At 40.4% G+C, this 19959-nt stretch overlaps 1 protein-coding gene across 2 annotated transcripts in view; it reads left to right on the top strand.

Annotated features, from left to right (window-relative positions):
- The window catches only part of ITCH (itchy E3 ubiquitin protein ligase), a 66092-nt gene that overhangs the window by 1717 nt on the left and 44416 nt on the right, over positions 1–19959 (top strand). Inside the window, exons 2-3 of one of the 2 annotated variants that reach the window (XM_048048971.2) lie at positions 16514–16743; positions 17775–17846. The exons of the other annotated variant lie outside the window; for it this stretch is intronic. The gene's annotated coding sequence lies outside the window, so the exon portion shown is untranslated. The remainder of the gene's footprint in view (positions 1–16513; positions 16744–17774; positions 17847–19959) is intronic. 2 annotated transcript variants of the gene reach the window in all.

Below are 19959 nucleotides of genomic sequence, written 5' to 3'. Positions count from 1 at the left end.
TGATCATCAGGGTAATATGCACCATTCTGATCTAAAGTGAGTTTTCTTGTGTTTAAACAAAGAACTGATACAGTACACATGAAAGATGATGTTGCAGTGGAAAATAACTGAGACTTCCGAGTGCTAACTTGGAAAGCTTCTTACAGATTAAATAGTTATTTCGGGTCTTAAGAGAGGTTGAGAGAAGATTATTCATATGAATTTATTGGTTAAGCAACAGCATTTTCTTCAGTCAATTTTCTCTCCCTCTGTTAAGTTATGTTTCTTCTGTGATGAGACGGGCCTGAAATATGAAGTTGTCTTGTTTCTTTGGTTGTAAGTTTCAGAATGATTTGTGAAATTAACTACTGAATAGATAAGCTAATAGGAAGACAGGTGTTAAAGTAGTATTATATTTCTCATGTGGAGTTTACATTTGTCATTATCTCTAAGAAAGCTTGCCTTTGGACTGCTTGAAAAAATGTTAAATGAGATTTTAAAAATTATTTTTCTTTTATTTTGTGGCACATACAATAGGTAAGTCACTTAACTTTATCTGTATCAGTCGATGGCAACGTCTAAACAAACATCTGTAAATGTGGACTGTATAAGCAGAGTGGTAAACATTCAACCCTGGCAAAATGCTTCCTGTGCTGCAGCTGAAACAATTTGATTTCTCCTTAAAAGCAAGGAAAAAGCATCTATAGGGTTAGACCAGAATGAAAACCTTAGAAAGGATAATTATGAAGATTCTGGGATTGCTATCGCCAATTTGCTATTTATTTTTAAGACTTTGTTTGGCTGTCCAGTTAAGTTCATATAATACTCTAATTTTTGTTAGTCTGCTCTATTTATACATAATTGGAGGAACTGCTTTGTGCCCTTACAGCTAAGGAGAACGAACAGGCATGCATAACTTGGAGGAGAGCACTGGCCTCAGTTGCGTGCTGTAACTGCACTTTGCTCAACTGCCGATGCACTTTGAAGTGTGTGCTCACCTCAGAAGAGGAAGTAGACGAGCAGTGATTACAGTCTAGCTTGGGAGCATTCTGTTTGTAAAGTTACTTTTTTACTGTCTCGTAAACTGAGTATTTTTAAAGGTTTTAGCCAGTCAACCTGCTTGTTTGTATTCTTGGGCTGTGGTTTGCCTGTTACCAGAGCTAATTCTGTGCCCATATTTTGGAGAGGGAAAGGTAGTTTTTCTTCTTCATCCCTCTTGCGTGAAGTGTAAAGCGATAAGGACTGGAGAGTTTTCTGCAAGTGGCTGGCATTCAGCTTTTACTTACTGTGCAGAGTTCTTGCAGCTGAAAGATTGATCATTTTCTTCATCAGAATTGCAAATTGCACTTTGATGAAATGAAAATACTGCATCAAACTGGGAAAGAACATTTTAAAGAAACCAAGGCCCCATTTCTTATGACCAGCTTTTAAGTTATGCCTGGAATTACTCCCTTTACTACAGTGGGGCAAAGAACAAAATTCCTGATAAAACATCAAGGACAGAGTTTTTTTTCTTTTTTTCCTCTCTGAGGAAATGTGATACTAGATGTTGTTGCACTGGTTATTCAAATATTTTTATTTAAAAAAAAAAAACTGGCAGTATGTTAATACACTGTTCTTTTTTTTTTTAAAAAAAAAAAGGTCCTCCCGTTTAGAAATTGATAATGCATGCCTTCCACCCACCTGCATGATCTATTCTAAACTGTGCTCGTAGAAGATGCCTATTGTTTCAGTCGGCACAGAACTACTTAACATGTTTGCATTTAGATAATTGGTTTTGAAGTTCAGAGTTTGCATTTAAATAGTGTGGCCATTGAGCAGAAAAGACCTATTTTCTTCAGGTGGATTACTGAAGTATTACCATGTGCAGCCCTGTTTCTTTTCAAGAGAAGATAATGGTAAGTGACTTACCTTTTCTTGAGCTGCACAGATCTCGAGCTTTAGGTTAGGCAGATTATGGCAGGGAAACTGGAGCTGTCAAGGAGAGGCTGTTGATATTGGCCTTTGTAAAATCTTTGTGCTGTTTACTTTTGTTTATAGGTCTGGCTTTTTGTCAAGAGGACATACCTTTTTCTCTCTGTGTTACCTAGATACCTGGAAATCTTTTTGAAGTTTAATATGAAGCAAAAGAAAGATCAGTTAAGCTTTAAAGAGAGCTTGGATAGAAAGAAAAAGCAAAGTAAAGGCATGGGTGTATAATCTGGTTCGGATTTACTCTTTACATCATGAAATGGAAAGCCATTTGCAGTGGAGTACCCATCAAGAGCATAAATTTGTGACCAGGAGCATATTAATTTACTTAAGAAATTAAACAGCCTGTTTTATTTAAGTTTCCCATGGTTGTGGTGGAACTTCTGCCTGTGCGAGGCATTCACGTACTCTGCAGGATTACGTCTGAGAGCAGAGTGAAGCAGTTGCTGCCTTCCTGAGCTTTGCTTCTTCCAGTACAGTGAAAAAAGCTCAGGAAGACTAGATGCTGGGCAAGCTAAAGAGACAAAGAGTGGATTACGTTAATTTTCAATGTGCTTTTGGTCAGCATCCATCCCCAGTGCCTGCTCCTATTCCCAGTGCTTGTTGTCTTTTAATTATATATTAATAATCATTACTCTTGCTTGACAGTTAGAGTGGTCAGATATCCAAATTTTAATTTCTTCACTGCTGGCTTCATACACATTTAAATAGACAAAGACCTGTTGCTTCAAATTCTATGTTTGTGCTTTGCTGACACTAATTTTTGCTCTGCCAGTGCCGTGAGCTGCTCTTCTCTTTATTTGCAATGCAGCTAGATGGAATCAGCTCTTTCTTTATAGAGATTCAGTTATGAGTTTTTTTTCTTACTTTGGCTTGTCACAGCCTGAATTGTCCATTGTATCACGGAGTAATTTCTCTTCATCTAGCTTACCTTTACAAGTGTGTGTGTTTAGGTATCTGTGTCCCTCGTACTGCTCTGACTATATCATTCCATAGACTGGATTGAAAATTAACGGTTAATGTATAAAAATGGTCACAAGGCGAATAATGTCTTTGACATGATCTTTAATTTGACCTGCTGTTATTTGACCTGCTTCCTGTTGTTGGAAAATGATGAGCTCCTTATTTTCACTGGATTTTACTTGAACACCTCCCTTTTCAAGTTCAAACCTCCTGGGGTGATCCTGCACGTGAAGGGCACTTCATTCTGTAAAACAGTGGGGAAAAAAAAGCCATCACACTTACTTTTTTATCTTGTATTTTCTTACTTGCCTTTTCATGGAAGAATAGCAAGGCTGTTCTTTTTCTAAATGTGTGTGGTTCCTACAGTGTATGTTCTGTCATCAATAATGCGGTCTTCAAAGAAGCTTCTTATTCCAGCTGTTTGAAGGGGAATAAAGTGCATCATGGTAACAGGAACGAGGAGGGAAATGCTGAAGGTAAAATGTTCATCACCTAAAGATGCAGAGGAAACCTTCTGATCAGTGGGTGGTACTTGTGCAGATAACTGGCATGCTCATTCCTGTGCTTGTTAAACTGAGTTTACTGGTGAGTCATTGGAATATCTTTTTTGGATGCTACTTCAACATTTTTGTTATTAATCCCCCAGGTTAGTATAAAAACATAGAGGCAGCCTGTGGAGTATTCTGAAATAACAGAATACTTATCCACGTGAAATAAGTGGAATTATTTGTCTTTTTGCAAACGTGCCATGTGTTGTATATTACAATGACAATTTCCAGAGCAGAGCTGCATTTGTTAAACATTTGCCTGACCCAAATCTAGTTCACATCACTGAATAAGCTACCACAAGACGCAGGTTTTCTCACTGTTCTTCTCGCTGTGCACCCCTAGAATCAATGTATTTAAGCCCTGATCTGAAATCTAGTTTGGACAGGTGGGTTGGCTCTCTGTGGAACCTGTAGCTATTGTCGGTGGTTTCTTTGGGCATTCTCCATGGTTAATGGTTTGAAACAGAGTCCTGCAAGGCGTGGTGTGCCATTCCTTTTTCCTTTCCCCCTCCACGAGGCCCTGAGCACTGCAAGGCTTTTGTGGTGTTAGTGACAATTCAGGAGCTATTAAAGCAGAAGATAACATGTAAGGAAAGTCTTGCTTTCCTGTTCGTCTGGGATGTGAGCATCTGAACAAAAAAATTACTATTCCTGATGCTGATATTAGAGGTGAAAATACACAGACTGCTGTGTGTTTCCTTTGAAGCTGTGAACTTCCCAGGGAGTTGTGTTGCTGAATGTCGAATGAATTCCCAGTTAAGGGCTGGGCGATGCAGGAGCTGGGGGTGGAGAGGCTGCAGCCAGTAACAGTGGGGACAGGGTCTGTTGGGGGAGAGAGCCTCAGTCGTAGTTGGAATTTCTTTCCTTTTTGGAATTTCATTTCGTATTTTTAAAATAGCAAATTCTGTACTTCGTATATTATATTTCTGCTACCACACCTTAAAATCAAATGCAGTAAAATTCCTGTGCATTGCAACTAAATAAGAAAGCGTCTTAAACTGTTAGAGTAGGACTGTTGCACCTCAGGTGACTTAGGGTTTGTGACTGGAAGAGTGCCTTGATGGTTGAAGAGGTGATTACATAGTGTTAGGGCCCTTTGGGCCTGTTCTTGTACTCCAGTATGCAAGTAGCTTTTTTGTTTGCGTGATAATGCAGGGAAAAGTAAGCTGCGAAGGGGTGTTGTGTAGTATGTCTGTATGGTGTAGTAATTGTGTTTATGCTGAATTACGCTCTCCATGTAGAGTAGTATTCCTGGGAATGCCTTTGACTATTTAATATTAAAATAAAATAACAAAACAACCTACCACCACCAAAAAAAAACGTAACTATTGTTTTGCAGTTAATCAGGCTTTTTTTTTTTCCCTGAGGGTTTGCTGAATTGAGACAGGTCACTAAGTGTCAATCTAGTGCAAGAGCTGGCCCAAAGATGGACGCAAGCTTCAACGTGGCTGGGAGGAAGAGAGGAGAAGGTGAGGGACAGCCACTCTGAGGACCGCTCCTCCGGCAGTATCAGGCTGCCCAGCGCCCGTGTGCGCCCGTGATAACTGCAGGAGCTGCCCTGGCACCACACTTACTGCATGGTTACCTCTAGCTCCTTTTAAAATTTTAATGTGGGAGATGTTTCTAAGCTTCCTCACAGTTGTGTTTATGTTGTACCCCTGTAGTGTGGTGATTTACTTTAAATTGAAGGATGTCATTAATGTTTATTGTTAGCAGATAGTCCTGTTCTTTTTTCAAATGTGTAATTTTCAGTTCTGCATACAAAAGATCTGGGATGTAAAGACTGAAACTTTCATTGAATAATTTTATTTATTAATTAATTTATTACATAAATATGTTAATTACTACAGTCTTCTGGGTAACCCAAGATTTCAAAAGAGAGGTCTGCTTTATCTTCTGATTGTTTTAGGGCTGCACCAGAATAAAACAGGACGGCTGGGAATATTGAAATAATGGAGCAGTTCTAAGCCATCTTTTTTCTTATAGTTTGTTTTATTTTTCAGGGAGGCATGAGCTGGAACGTAGTAAACAGGAGCATTTTGCAAGTTTGAGATGGTTATGTTGTCCACTCCTGGCTATTTTTTCATGTTGCCACTGGCAAAAGGTTCCTAGGAAGCAGGTGACAGACCTCTGTTGCAATTAGATAGCAAAATCTTGAGTTTGGGAAGAAATATCTTGTTAGCAGCAGTTTATAGTCTAACAAAAGACAGTGACCCAGAGCAGAATATCAGCTACCTCAGGGTTTGCTTAAATCATCTCAAAAATGTGGAGATTATCATTTACATTACAACTTTCTGATTTGTTTGCTTAATAATGCATAATTTAGGTTGGAAAAAATCAACCTTTATTTCTGTCTGGCACTGAATTTAGCACACAGGAATATTATGTAATTTTCTTGCATATAGGAGATTTCCAGTTCTTGTTTCTTCAGTCGTTTGTAATGCTTCAGAGTATTCACAGAAGAAGCTTATTTTTCTTGTGGGACAATGCATGTGTGTTTTACCTTCCTAGTTAGCTAGCTCTACGAAATTCTGTGCATTGGCTACAGTAGCAGTCTCTGGTTCTTAGAGCTGGCTTTACTAAGAGGAGAAGTCTTGTGCCACCTCATTTGGTAGAGCAGTTATAAGCAGCAAGTGACGAAACTTTCAAGAGATTTCAAATAATCAGCACATTTCAGATTTGTGGTTATGTCACTGGTGGCAGAGAGCGATTCCTCATTTCTTTGGTGATCCTTGCCAACTTGAATTGCAGATCTGCACAGTCTGGTTTGATTCACTTCATTGCTCAGGGACCTACAGCGGAATCTGTTCTGCAAGGTAGTTTTTGTAAGGTGATAGATACAATTTGCCAGTATGTGTATATTCATGCTTCCATGGCCCAGGTTGTCCACATTCATGAGAGCAAAGAAACTGAGTTGTTTCTGGGGCTTTCTTCACTGTTACACCCCAAGAGAGAGGTGCCTTTGTACACATGCACACCTTCATCAGTGCTGTTTATGAAAATCCTCAGAATTGTACAGATAAACTATTAAAGCAGGTGTGCAGCGTGCTGTACAGGTTTGTAGCGATCATACCTACATTAATGTAAACGTGAATCTTTGGTATCAGATTTATTACCTTTTTGAAAAATATATCTGCTACTTTTAAGTCCTGCAAGTAGCAGAATATAGTTTTGGTTCTAGGTGTGTAGACTACTAATATATAACAGCCTTTAAAAACACTACTTTTTAAAACAAGTGAAATAGTAAATTGTGATACTTAGTAATGATTAAAGGTAAGAGCATAATTTAATGGTCAAATTTTGTTTTTCATTCTCCCAAGAGTAAAAACCTTGGTTTGTAGGTTAGTATGAATAAAGATGTGTATGTACCATTGATAATGAAGTGTAGTGCTGAGAGTGGAGTGGGAAAATAGATTGAAACAGGCACTGACCAAGAAGAAAAACTAATGGGCACAGGTTACAAAATGCTCTGTAGATGCTGTCCTCTGTTATTAACGTCTGAATATGTAACTGCTTCTAAAGCAACTTACTTTAAAACTGCAAAAGGTGGTGGTCTTGTATTTTGGTTTACTGCAACAGTTTATAATATAGAGATCATTTATAATATTCATATTCTTACAGGCACATGAAAGGTAAGGCCTTTGAAATACATTTTAAAATAGCTGTAATACCAAAACCATTAGTTTTCTTCTGATGCCAAATCACAAAATAACCAATATTGTTAACGCTCAAGTGGTGCTTCAGCATAGCTACTGATGCCAGCCTTTGTCTTCATCCCCGTGGGCATCAAATTGCATTCAGTAGTGTTTCTGAAGTCTGCTCGTGAAGGTTAATGATTTCAGCCTTTTAATTGAAAAAGATCATAAGACTGTAATCTAAACAGCAATGCTACGTAGGTATTTCTGTAATAACGAGTTAGGGGAGCTAAATGTATGCACTGGGAACTGTGGAATGAGTGAAAGTTAGCGGGTATGTTGTAACCATAAGGCTAGCCTGGTAGAACAGCACACTGATGTGAATTTGTCAGCTTAGTACGCAGCTATATCATGCCTCCATAATTAATTTACCTGTGTACAACATGGAGACTTTTGGCAGCATAGTTTTGTGTGCTTGTAGTATCAGAAGTGAAACTGCACTGCCATTTTTCCCACAGAGGTTTGGATTAATTTATATGGATACCTAGGAGGAACTTTTAGAAAGTGTTAGAGGACCAGCACTCTAACACTCACCCTTGAGTGACTCTGAAACCCGAATTAGTCACACATGGGATTTTTTTCTAGGCAAAATAGGGTAATTAATTTGATTGAAATTACTGGAGAAATTGGCGTGCAGACTTTGTAGGCGCATGGAAGCGATGCAGAGCAAGGTATGGATTAACTGTCCAGATGGGCTCTCTAAAGTTATCCCAATATGTGTTAAAATGAGGGAAATCCTTAAAGGCACAAGCAGTCGGACACTTGTTGATAGCAAAGTAAAACAGTTTTTTGAATAAACAGTCTCAGCAATGATATTCAATGACTTTCTAATCTCTGGTGTTATGTAAATAATGAAGGGATTCCACAGGTTCCAAAACAGCCTTATGTGAATGTTTTATGAGGTTTCTTATCAGTGCAAAAGAAAATAAAATAAGCCAGGAACACTGTGCATATAAAGCATACAATGACATTCTTTCTGTGGGGACAGTTAAACTTGGCCTTGATTTTTTTCACGTTTTTCAACCTCACCTTACCTTATTGTTGTTAGTTGAAGCTACTTAATACTTCGGTACATTCAGTCTTGGACGTTTTGTAGAAGGCTGACTCAAGCTGCATGGTTTTGTGTTTTTCATAGTGATCAGCAAAAAGGTAAAAGGAGATGGTCTTTAAAAGTGAGAATAAATACCTAGTGTAGGCTTTTGCACTGAATTTGAATACAGGCCTTGGGAAGAGCTGGAGAAACTAAAGTAGCTGACACTGAAGGTGAAGATTACTGAATCGTAAGAAAGTGCCTACTTGTTTATGTGGACTGTGCCATTCTGTTCGGACTGGTAACACTTAAGCTGTCATCAATAACTGGTCACTGAAAAGGAACCTCAGCTGAGGTGAGGGGGGGGGGGGGGGGAAACGAAGCCCAACTTGATAGATGTCTCTGTAGAGGAGGAATCAGCTGCAAGACAGAGACCTAAAGAGAACAGGCTGGAAGAACAGAACAGGTAGAACAGGAATGATTGATTTTAGGGAATTCAGAGAATCACAGAAAATTGAGGCTTTAAAAGAGTTTTGGAGATAACTAGTCCAAACCCATCTGCTTAAAGCAACATCAGTGAGCACAGATTGTTCAGGACCACGTTCAATCAGGTTTGGAGTTTCTCTGAGGATGGAGCACCATTGGCAAGAGCCTGACTTCATCTTCTTTGCCCTCACCCCCTTCAGTTATTTATGCACACTGATAAGATCCTGCTGAGCCTTCTCTTTTCCAGGCTTAACAATCCCAGCTCTCAGACTGTCCTCATATGTCACATTCCCATCTTTTTGTCATCTCATTGCCCCCTTTGGTGGGCTCACCCCAGTACATCCGCGTGTCTCTTGATTTGGGTGGCCCAGAAGTACACTCCCTGGTGGTGTGGTCTCACTAGTGCTGAGTAGAAGGGAAGGACCACCTCCCTGATCATGCTAGTGATGCTTGTCCTAATGCAGCCAGGAGATGCTGTTGATGCTTTTTCTTTGCTGCAAGAAAGCACTGCTAGTTCGTCTTCAACAGGACCAATGTTTTCTGCAAGCTGCTGTCTAGCCAGCTGGCCCCCTGCCTTTACTGGTTCATCGGTTTATTCCTCCCCAGGTGCAGAATTCTGCACTTTGTTGAACTTCATTAGGTTTCTGTCTGTCCATTTCTCCAGCCTACTGCGGTCCCTCTGAGTGGTAGCGACCTGTCTTGTGTATCAGCCACTCCAGCCAGCTTTGCGTCAGCATATTTGCTGAGGGTCGGCTTGGTCCTGTTGTCCAGGTCATAAATGAAGAAGTTAAACAGTGTGGACCAAGGGGTATATACTGTAGGGTACACCACTGATGGCCAGCCTCCAACTGGACCTTGTACTACTCAGCACAGCCCTTTGAGCATCACAGTGCTGCCAGAGTTCAGCCCCCCCTCACAGACATCTAAACTAGCCCAGACTTCTTCAGCTTGTCTGTATGTTACAGGAGACAGCCTTGAAAGCCTCACTGAAGGCAAGCATCTGCTGCTGTCTTCTCACCCACAGAGCCAGTCATAGCCTGTCAGGTTGCTCAGACATGATTTCCCCATCCTAAATCTATGCTGACTAATCCCAGTCAACTTGTCATTAATATTTGGAAATAGCTCCTGTGAGCATCTGTTTCCTGACCTTCCCAGGGACTGAGATCAGGCCAACCAGCCTGTGGTTTCCTGCATCCTCTTTCTTGCTCTTTTTGAGGATAGCAGTGACATTTGCTTTTTTCAGTCCCCAGGAACCTTTTAGGAACCTGCAGAGTCACTCAGAGGGAGCCGAGTGACATTTCTGCTGCTGTGTGGCCCAGCACGGGCTTCACCGGGCTCAAACGTCCCTTCAGAGAGCTGGCAGAAATTGAAATTTTGATGCATTATTTTACCTGTTGTATGTAGAATGAGTGGGAAAAGAAAGTTCAGTTTTTCGTCATCTCCATAGGTACTTTGTACTTGGAATTTATCTTCTTTACAAAGAAAAGGCATTTGTATTTCCACCAGGAGTGCCGCTCAGTTACTTGCTGCCCTTCATGTGGCGCCGGTGGTCCTGTGGCCCAGCTGAGCGCAGTCGCCAGCTCTGGCCTCAGGAGAAACCCAGTCTCCTGCCTGTGTCAGGGCACGAGCACTTTGCTCATCATCAGAGCTTTCTTTCACCTATAGCATTGTTCATTCTTGTGAAATAGAAATGTGCTTTAAATGTGGCCTTAATCGGTTAGATCCTTATTTCCTTAATTTTAACTGCTGTGGTAATGTCTTTCCAGTAGTTTCATAGAAATGTTTTTTTTAGCCTTGATAGTATGCAGAAGAAAGGAGAGATGGGGAGGATTCTGAAATTCAGTAGTTACAGTTCCTCCAGAATAGTCTCCAGCATGGTGACAGCAAATTAATTTAATCTCTCTGAGCCTTAGTGTCCATAGGTCAAATGGCTAGAGCAGTATCACAGAATCACGAAAAGCAGCTCTATTCCTAATGATGGAGAATGGGAAACTTTGGGACTTCCTTTGCATATTTTTATAAAACAAAGCAAACATTCTGTGCAAATATCTCCAAACTGAAAGGGAGTAACAGGCGCTTCTCAGTGCACTCGGGTGAACCACTGAAACTGTCAAAACAGTGAAAGGTAGAAATCTTTTGAAACAAAGTAACTAGGCATACTAGTGCATGAAGATGCTAACAGTCAAATTCATAGAATTGAAGAAAGAGAACAGAAGTCATGCCAAAGAATGAGCTTGAGTCAGCAGGCATAACTTAAACCCGGCGAGGTACTCTGTATAGCCAGAGAGGAACAGGTGAAGAAGAGGAAAGCGGGAACGCACCTGTATTGGTGTTTTAATTTGGGCGAGAGGTGCACTTCGAAGTGTCCTGAGCGCAATCAGGCTGCCCTTGGGTTTGACTTATGAAACGAGCTTGGCTCCAAGAAGCTGAGTTGCTTTTGGATGAAATGGAGTGGGAATGTGCAGTCCAGCTGCTGTCTGGCCATGGGATCAGGGCAGAGCTGCTGCGAAGTAAAGCTCCAGAAATGCGTGCGGTGTTGGTACCGGGTCCACAGGCTGGCCCTGCTTTCCAGCTTCACTTCTGTGAGATTGCACTTTGTGTTGATGTGGGCAAAGCTGCAGGAAGACAGAGTAAGAATTGATGAGTTATTGGCTTGAAAAAGATTTACAGTTCTAAAATGTGCTGGGACAAGGAGGTGGGCTGACTCTGGTACTTCTGAAAGGTGCATGCAAGGAAGTTCTTAGAAAGATTAGAGCATGAGAGGTGAAAAATAGGTCTGTAATGAAATAATATACATTAGGCAAGTATTTCGCCCTGTGAAGCCTAGAAGCCATCAAAACACACAATAAGTTAATGCAAGCTAAAAAGCAGTAGGCCTATTTTTAAATTCAACTTTAAGAAAGGAGCTATTTTTGTTTGCCTTTAATGTGTACAATGTGATCAGTGTAGAAAATTAAGAAGCAATAGAAGTCTTTAAGAAAAGGCACAAAATGAAAATAAATTCTTACTGATAGCTTGGTAGGGAAAGCACTTGTGTGGATTTTTGTTAATAAAAGATGCAGGGAAACACAGAGCCTAACGTGTTGAGGGAATAGTTATTACCGTTATTAAACCCAAAATTATTTATGGAAAGCAGTGAGTGCGTTAGAAGGGGTTAGCTTGGAAGCTGTTCTCAGTCTTTCAGTTGAGAACCAGATGAAACGAATGTGCAAATTTATATTGGAAAAAAATATCATAAATATTAAGAGGAAGAAAATTTCTGAGGAATGCATCTTTAAGCAACTTTGTATTATAACTTCTGGGGAGTCTCCTGAAAGTTTCTCTTACTACATTTTACTAGCAGTATGGAAGAAACGTACGACAGGCCCGAAATGTTAGGAGTGGAAGGCACTTGTGCCCAGTTATGCATTACGCAAATGAGATATGCATTTGTATAAAACCACAGAGCCACTCACTTTGTTGTTGTGATATTTGGAAACTTGGTTCTCTCTCGAGATACAGTGATTACAGCTTGTATCTTGCTGCTACATTAGTGTACGGATTCAGAACTGTTTTTCTCTGACTGAGCACCGGGTCTCACTTTGAAGCTGGCCCTCTTTGGGAGGGTGTTGGGGTGGGTGACCTCCAGAGGTCCTTCCCAGCCTAAACCGTTCTCTGAGTCTATGAAACACATTTGCGAGGAAATGAGAAAGTGCTTCACAGAAGCATGTTCTCATTTTAAGATACCTGTGTTTCCTCAAATGCTCTTCAAATAGCACATTTTTATTTATGTTATTTTCAGATCATTTTGGATAAAGCTTTTTTTAAAAGCAGCATGGTGGAGAATTAAAATCTGTCTGGGAAGGTTCTGAGATACAGATGCTGCTTGATAGTTGTTTAGGCTGCCTTCAGAAATGTCTGAGAGTAAAACCAAGTAAACTCGTCTTCTCAGCCAGTGAAATTTTTCCCAAGGCTCTGTATCACTGCTCTAAAGACACTACCTGTTCTACATATTTTGTCTTGTCCTTAATGTTCTGGGCACACGATAGGCAAAATTTCCTATGGTGTATTATTATAAGTTTTTTTTAAGACCTGTTTATGTGGACTAACACTTTGTCCTTGAATATCTTTGTTTTAAATATAGAAGTGTTAATTTTTGTTTTTCCTGACTATTACGCTCCCTTCTTGCATTTCAGTAAAATTGTTAGAACTACTGAAAGACAGGTAAGAGGGAGGTGAGGAAAATCTCTTCCAGGCAATCATGAGTTAATAGACCTCAAGGAAGAAAATTGCTTGAAGGGGAAAAATAACTTCCAGTTTGAGTTAATGTTTATGCTCTGGGTGATCACATTAAGATTATTTCATTGCCCTAATTAAAAATTAATTGCTTACCATGAGTAAGTAGCTTATGGCCTATAGATTTGTGTGACCATCTCTTCTTGCTCCTGTGTCACATAGCTGAAGCAGTGATAAACAGAGGCCTCCAGAGAAAATTCTTTCCTTCCTCTTCCCATAGCGAAAGGCAAGAGGTGACTGAGAAAAGTTCTTCAGAAAATTTGTTTTTAATGCTTTCAGGGTAAGGTCCAAAACAATCTGCTGCTAATACAAACATTAATACTCAGCTGAGGTGCTTAGGGTGAGGATTTTTGCTTTGTAGGAAGAACTGCTTAGCCTCAGAGCCAGTTGAAGCATAAATGTATTGTAGGGCTAAATGAGGTTTATAGGGCAGCTAATGAAAGATACTGCTGCTTTGGTAACTGTGTTCTGTAACTGTCTTGAACTTGTTCTCTTCAGTAGTTGTTTGGTGCTCTAGGTTGTCTTTTTTGATGACATTTATTTAGAGTAGCATTGAGAAAAATAATCTCAGAATTACAAAATATATATGTGTATTTCTACAGTTAGAATACAGTCTGACTTGGGTAAACCGTAACTAAGGCTGTATGTTGTAGTATATTATGTACATGAAACAACTGCAATCCAGAGAGCAGTGATGCTCCCAGGTGCTGGTGCTGTGGGTTCACCCCAGTGGGCAGCTCAGCACCACGCGGCTGCTCACCCACTCACCCCAAGTGGGATGGGGAAGGGAATTGGAAGAGTGAGGAAACTCACGGGCTGTGATAAAAGCAGTTCCCCGGGTAAAGCAGAAACTGATTGCACCAGCAAAGGCAAACAAGGAATCCGTTCGCCACTTCCCCTGGCAGGCAGGTGTTCAGCCGCTTCAGGAGAGCAGGGCTCACCACACAGGACAGTTTCTTGGGAAGACAAATGCCATAACTTCAAATATTCCCCCTTCCTCCTCATTTCCCCCAGATTTTCTTGCTGAGCTTTGCGCCCTATGGCACGTGGTGTCCCTCTGGCCATTAGGGCCAGCTGTCCTGGCTGTGCCCCCCAGCTGCCTGTGCACCCCCAGTGCCCCGCTGGCAGGGCAGCACAAGGAGCTGAGAAGCCCTGGGCTCTGTGCAAGCACTGCTCTGCAACAGCTAAAACATCAGTGTGTTATCAACACTGAACCACAAACCCAAAACATAGCACTGGAGGAGCCCCTGTAAAGAAACACATCCCCAAAGCAGTACCCCTGGTCATCCCTTGGTAGCGCAGAGTTTATCAGTGACTGTGTGCTGCTGTCTGGGCATGCTGTCTGTCTGTCCCCTGGGGAAATTCCCTTCCAGAGTTGCCACTGGAAAGCATTGTTTATACTTTCTAGATATTTTCTTCTCAGAAACCTGGAAATACAATGATGCTTACTTTTAAATTAAGAAATAAGAAAAGGCTTTGCTCATTAGGGTTCTATCAATACATGTCTGTAGATTATATTCTGTTTTACTCTTTGTAACCATCTTGCCTTCTTCAGAGAGGAAGGGAAGAGATGCCCCTGAAGTTACAGTACTGATGGATTTATTTTTGAGAGCTGTATTTCCACAAAACTTCATACAGGAGAGAGTTCGCAGTGCAAGGAAGTGGAAGAATTAAAAAGAAATGCTGTAATTAATTTCTACAAGACACAACAGTTCTGATTGTTAGGATGCAATTGGTGGTTTTTTGTTTGTTTTGTCAGAGATCTGCAATAACAGTCAACAAGGAATTGTAAAAGTTGAGAGAAATTCATGGATTTGGAGGTGCCTTCCTGTGAAGGAGGGGTATCACTTGCTCAGAGAGCCTGGTTCACTGTGGGTAGTTGGTCACCCCCAGTTCTGGATGCTGCAGCTCTGATCGGAGTATCGTCAGCTGGTGGGCTGCTGATTGTGAGTTTGGTTTGTGTGTTGGAAGCAGAACTTTCTTTAAACCATACTGAAAGACGTGATGCAACTAAACTGTGTGCACTCACGGTAGTCCAGCCGCTGTAAAGACAGGTTTGAGTCTAAATTTGTTTAGTCATCTTTGTTAAGTTATGTAAAAATGTTCTGTAGTCATGTGCTTAGGGATTTGTTTCTGCCTAAAGTGAAGTCAACAAATAGCGACTTAAAAAGTTCAACAAAGTAGCCTTGCTGAAAAGGGGGCCTAGAAAAATAGTTTAGCCCATCATGAAATGGGTAAAGGAGTGCCAACCCTTATAAATAATCTCTTACTCTGCACACACAGAACCAGCCTGTGATAACACTTGAACACTTTAAGGCTTAAAAGGAATAAACTGGAATATTGGATTTGTGGAATGAAAAGCCATTTGCCTTGCCTTGCAGGCAGCCAGGTGGCTGTCCACCTTCCATCCAGAAACTGGAACATTGCTCTGGTTGGGCACAGCCACGGAAATTGTCTCCTGAAACCTCAGCACAGGAGTGTTGGGAAAAGACGTAGTTTTGAGTCAATGCAGCATTGTGTTGAAACTGCATTATTACAAGTACTTCTCTTAAAGAGTTAAAAAGGACAATGTGAATTACTAAAAGCCATAGTTTGTAAAATGCAGGAGTTAATCCAGTTAATGCCCAGTTAATAACAGTGACTCCAGCATAGCTTAAAAGTCAGTTTTCTAAATTTTTGGTAGTTACAAAGATACTATTTCATTGTCTCCTCTTCTGCCTTCCTAATAAGTTTAATATTCTTTACTGTGGGTTAACGTGCTTGCCAAGTTTAATCTATTTTGTTTTCTAACTGTGGTACTTAGGAACAAGCCATTTCAAGAATCTCTCTTTCTAAGATTACAGTAGTGAACCAGTTTCAGCTTAGTGGTTTGCATATATGAATTATTGTTCTTCCTTGGAATGGATTGTAGCATGACAAGGAAACAGCTGAAATAAAAATAGGCTATCTTTGTTTTCACAAATGGTTTTAATTATCTTCTGCAGCTCTGCAGTGGCTTTTCTTGCCAGGCTTTTTAGAATTAAGTAAAAGGCATATAATGTTCATTTACAGTTTTTTCCTTTTTTTTTTCCCCTTTATGAACATGTGTTAAAAGTTAGTAAAAGCCAACGTCCTTTTAGGTTAGGAAGGAAATTCATTGGCAAGTTATGACAGTTGGCAGCAAAACCAGTTTGTGCCATTTGTCCTGCCTGCCACAGCTTTAGTCTGTTCCAAGGACAGCTTACGGTGGGGGAATTACAAATGTACTACTGAAAGTGGAAACAGCTGTTGAATTACATTGCTTTATTTTCTTTCAATTTGGTGTATTGCAGTGCTGTTTCTTTGCATGGTTTTTTTTTTTTTCCTTTTTCCAGTTCTCTTCTTCAGTATCAAATACTATATGTGTTATAGAAAGTTCACAGGAAAATCTTCTACGCTGTAGGTTCTCTAAGCAGGTCTTTGGTGCACAGAAATGGTAATGAATGAATTCTCTGTAATTTTGATGCAAGTCTTTGGTTTGGGAGGCCTGAAGACGCTTTAATTTGGATTGCAAGCAGTTTTGTTGAAAGCATTTTTCTTCTCTGCAGGTGGAAGCTGATGGACCAGTTTTTCTAATCTGTGCCGTTTGCATAAGGAGCACTGGTTATCCCTGGTATTGGGGTAAAAGTTACAGCGTGGAAGTGTCACCGAATGTCTGCCCACAACATTTCCAGCATTCTTTTGTCTTTCTCTTTGTCTTGATAGCCAGGTTAAATGGTTCCAACTTAAAAAAAAGTTTGGATTCAGAGAAGTTTCCCATGTTCAACTCCCCTTTGAAGTAGGTATCAAGGGAGATATTTAGGAAAATCAAGGGTTCAGACCTAAGGATTAGCCTTGCAGAAGTAATTGTCCAAGTGTGTTTAGGAAAGATGTTTAAGGCTGTTACTTATTCTTCTCTACTGTAATTTTTATTATGTCCATGACAGTGAAGCCATCTCCTGCTCCTGTTGTAGGGAACTGGCACGGTGGCACTGATTGCTGCTCCCTGGTGTGTGTGAGGTTGCAGGAAACTAACACAGTTCTGTGTGAGACTCTACAGAAGGGGAGCGTGCTATTTACTTTGACAGATCTGACGTCCATCTACCCCTTTGTGCTGATCTCACAGGGATTTCCCTGCTGTCTCTGCCTCGCCTACCCAGGAGCAGCAGCACGTTGCTGTGCGCAGGTGGCTCCTGGGGGTCACTAATGGCCCCTGCTCATCATGCCCTGATGTCCCTGTAGTGACAACAAGATAATTCGTAGGTGGAACTTTCAGACACTTTGGGAGTCAACAGTTGTTTGAGGGCACGCCTTTGCATCAGACTCTGGCTTACTTCAGCCTCCCTAAATCTTAAGTGAATGTTAATGCTACTTGTTTGTTTTTTCCTGGTGTGGAGCATCTGTCTCCCCATAGCTACAGCATGTTTTCCTGTTGGGTTAACATGTAAAAGAATGACAGAGGTGCTGTGCTGTCACCCTCTTGTCATTCTCCTCTAAGCACATGCTTTTATGCTGGCTGCTCTGCTGTGGCCTTAACAGAGTGAAGGCATCCTGGTCTTGACAGCAAGACAGTTCTCTGTTTTATTGCTGCAAGAAGCGCCTTTGTTTGTCAGTGAAAGCTGTTCTTCTAACCTTTGCTCTGCTTTTTTTTGCTGATTTATATATGAGTGTTTCCATTCTTTCTTTGTTCATACCAATCTTAATGTGTTACATTTCTCAACAATGTTCATGTGTAGCAGGAACACATTGAGTAAAAAGATTGAGGCAGGTAGTTGCCTAGAATAGATTTAGAAAATCTCACAAAATATAACTAGACTTGTTGATTTACAGGAGGTGTGACTTCTAACTGATGTACTACAACGCTTTGAAAGGGAGTACAAATAGTCTGTAAGCAGACAACAGGTAGGTGATTCTGGTGATGAGCCAAAAATACAGCAGATTGTATGCCTTGTGTAAATTAATTAGATGGGGAAAATACAAAATATTTGCATATGCAGATAAGACAACATAATGGATAAAGTTTCTACTTCAGTGTCCAGGATTTGTTATTATCAGTCCTTAGCAGGGCAAGGACAGACGGAAGCTGGGCAGCTCTTCTCCCGTAGCACAGGGTTTATTGCTTTATTGCAGCCTCTAAAGGTCACGTCACTTGAGTTGCTTCCCAAAGTGATTACATAGTATCTCCCAAAGAATATATTTTTAGCTAGTATATTGTCTTTGAGTCTGCACTTCGCTCATTGTTATCAGAACAGCTGCTTGCGTGTTAGCTTTGTAAATAGCTAAGCGGAGCTACGCACAGCAAGACAGAGGTGCGCAGTTGTTGCTGACTGCAGTATCTGCACTGGCTGTGCTCTGCCGAGCTGAGTCTCTGATAGCACTGGAGATGGGACAGCAGGGCCTTGCCCGCCCTGCTGTGCACGTGTGCACTCCTCGGATGCCTGGCTGGCTTAGCTCTTGGGAGTTGCTTTCATTTGAGGTGTGAGTCTGCTTTGTGATTCTGCTCCTGCATGTAAATTCAAACCCTTGAAAAAGTCTCAGGTCTGCTTAATTTTCGGTTCTTGAATTGTAAGTGGGTGTGCTCTGTAACTGCTGGTACTACATATGAAAGTATTTGGTTTAAATACTACGTTTTGTCATGAAATTATGCTCTTTTGTAAAGAGAGCTACAGTCTTGCTCTGAATATCTGTAACAATTTTAATATTCCTCTTGTGTTTAGATGCCTGATGTTGCTAAGCATCTGGCTTTTGAATTTTAACTGATGCATTATGGCAGAGATACTTCTGATTTTACTGCATTTTCAGTGAATTGGTATAGCGCTGCTCACATGCCATAATGGCTTAAGGGAGCTAAGCTGCACTCTGCTGTTCCTTTGCTTCCCTTCCTTATATAAGCATCCCTTGATGCAAACCTCATAATTGCTTCCTTTTCCAACCTGCACTCAGCACTCTTATAATCTGTGTCTGTTCTTTTTTTCATAGTAGATTACTCAGCAGTTTCTTTATGTCATCTTACTTGCTTGGGCAGAACTGACCGTGTCTTTATAACTTATTTTAAGGAAAAACCAATAAAAGCAGCTTTTTAAAACCACTTCTTGAAATTTGAACAGTTAAACGAACTGCAAATTTGCTAAGCAAGAAAGCTAGCTGTCTGTGCTTAGTCTTGCTGGGTAATTATATCCAACATTTGAGAGAGAAGAACTTTTCCACAATATGAATGCCTGCAATTAAAAAGAGGCTTCAGAGTTTTAAGGGGAGGGAGAGGAAATGTGTATTTAAATTCTTGCACACACAAAAAATACAGTATTAACATAGACAACAAGTGAGTTTGAATTTTCTCTGAAATACGTAGTCTAATCTCTTAATGGTACACAACTCGCATACCCATTGTTTTAAAAAAAAAAGTCACAAAAGGGACTTAATTAGAAGAGTTGTTAATAAAATAGCTTACGCTTTTTCCAAAAGTCTGTGTTCCTGTGCACACAATCAGGTTTTCAAAACCATTGTTAAAATTAGTGTGTTAAAGAAATATTTTCGTTACTGCAAATAGCAAATTCACTTCGCATTGGTATACCTCTAAACAACAGTTGAGTTTATGTTCTTAAAATTAATAACTAAACAAACATAGGTTTTTCAGCCGCTGACTTGGCAATTGCTTCATTATTCTTTGAATTGTAAAGAATATATGCCAGCATACTTTCAAAACTATGCTAGTATAATATACAGTCACAGTATTTCCTTCTGTGACCCTGTTGTGTCTTCTGTAGTTTCAAATAAATACGAAATAAAACGTCCTTTTTTAGTAAGTCAGCTCTTTAACAAACGAATCCCATCAATGAATGAAGTTCCCCCAAGTTAAACTGGCATGACACTCCGAAGATCTTTGTAGCCTTCAATAGCATTTTTCTGCAACTTACATTCCCTGTTTTTGGGGGGGAAGAAACTCTTTGCCTTTCTTCACTTCAGCCATGAAGCACTCAAGGCTGCTTTTCTTCCTACTCTTTCTCACGATTTTTTA

Source organism: Anser cygnoides, chromosome 16 (genome assembly GCF_040182565.1).
Source record: "Anser cygnoides isolate HZ-2024a breed goose chromosome 16, Taihu_goose_T2T_genome, whole genome shotgun sequence".
Taxonomy (NCBI): domain Eukaryota; kingdom Metazoa; phylum Chordata; class Aves; order Anseriformes; family Anatidae; genus Anser; species Anser cygnoides.
Note: the sequence above shows the minus strand (reverse complement) of the source record. Positions and strands in the feature narration are given on the sequence as shown.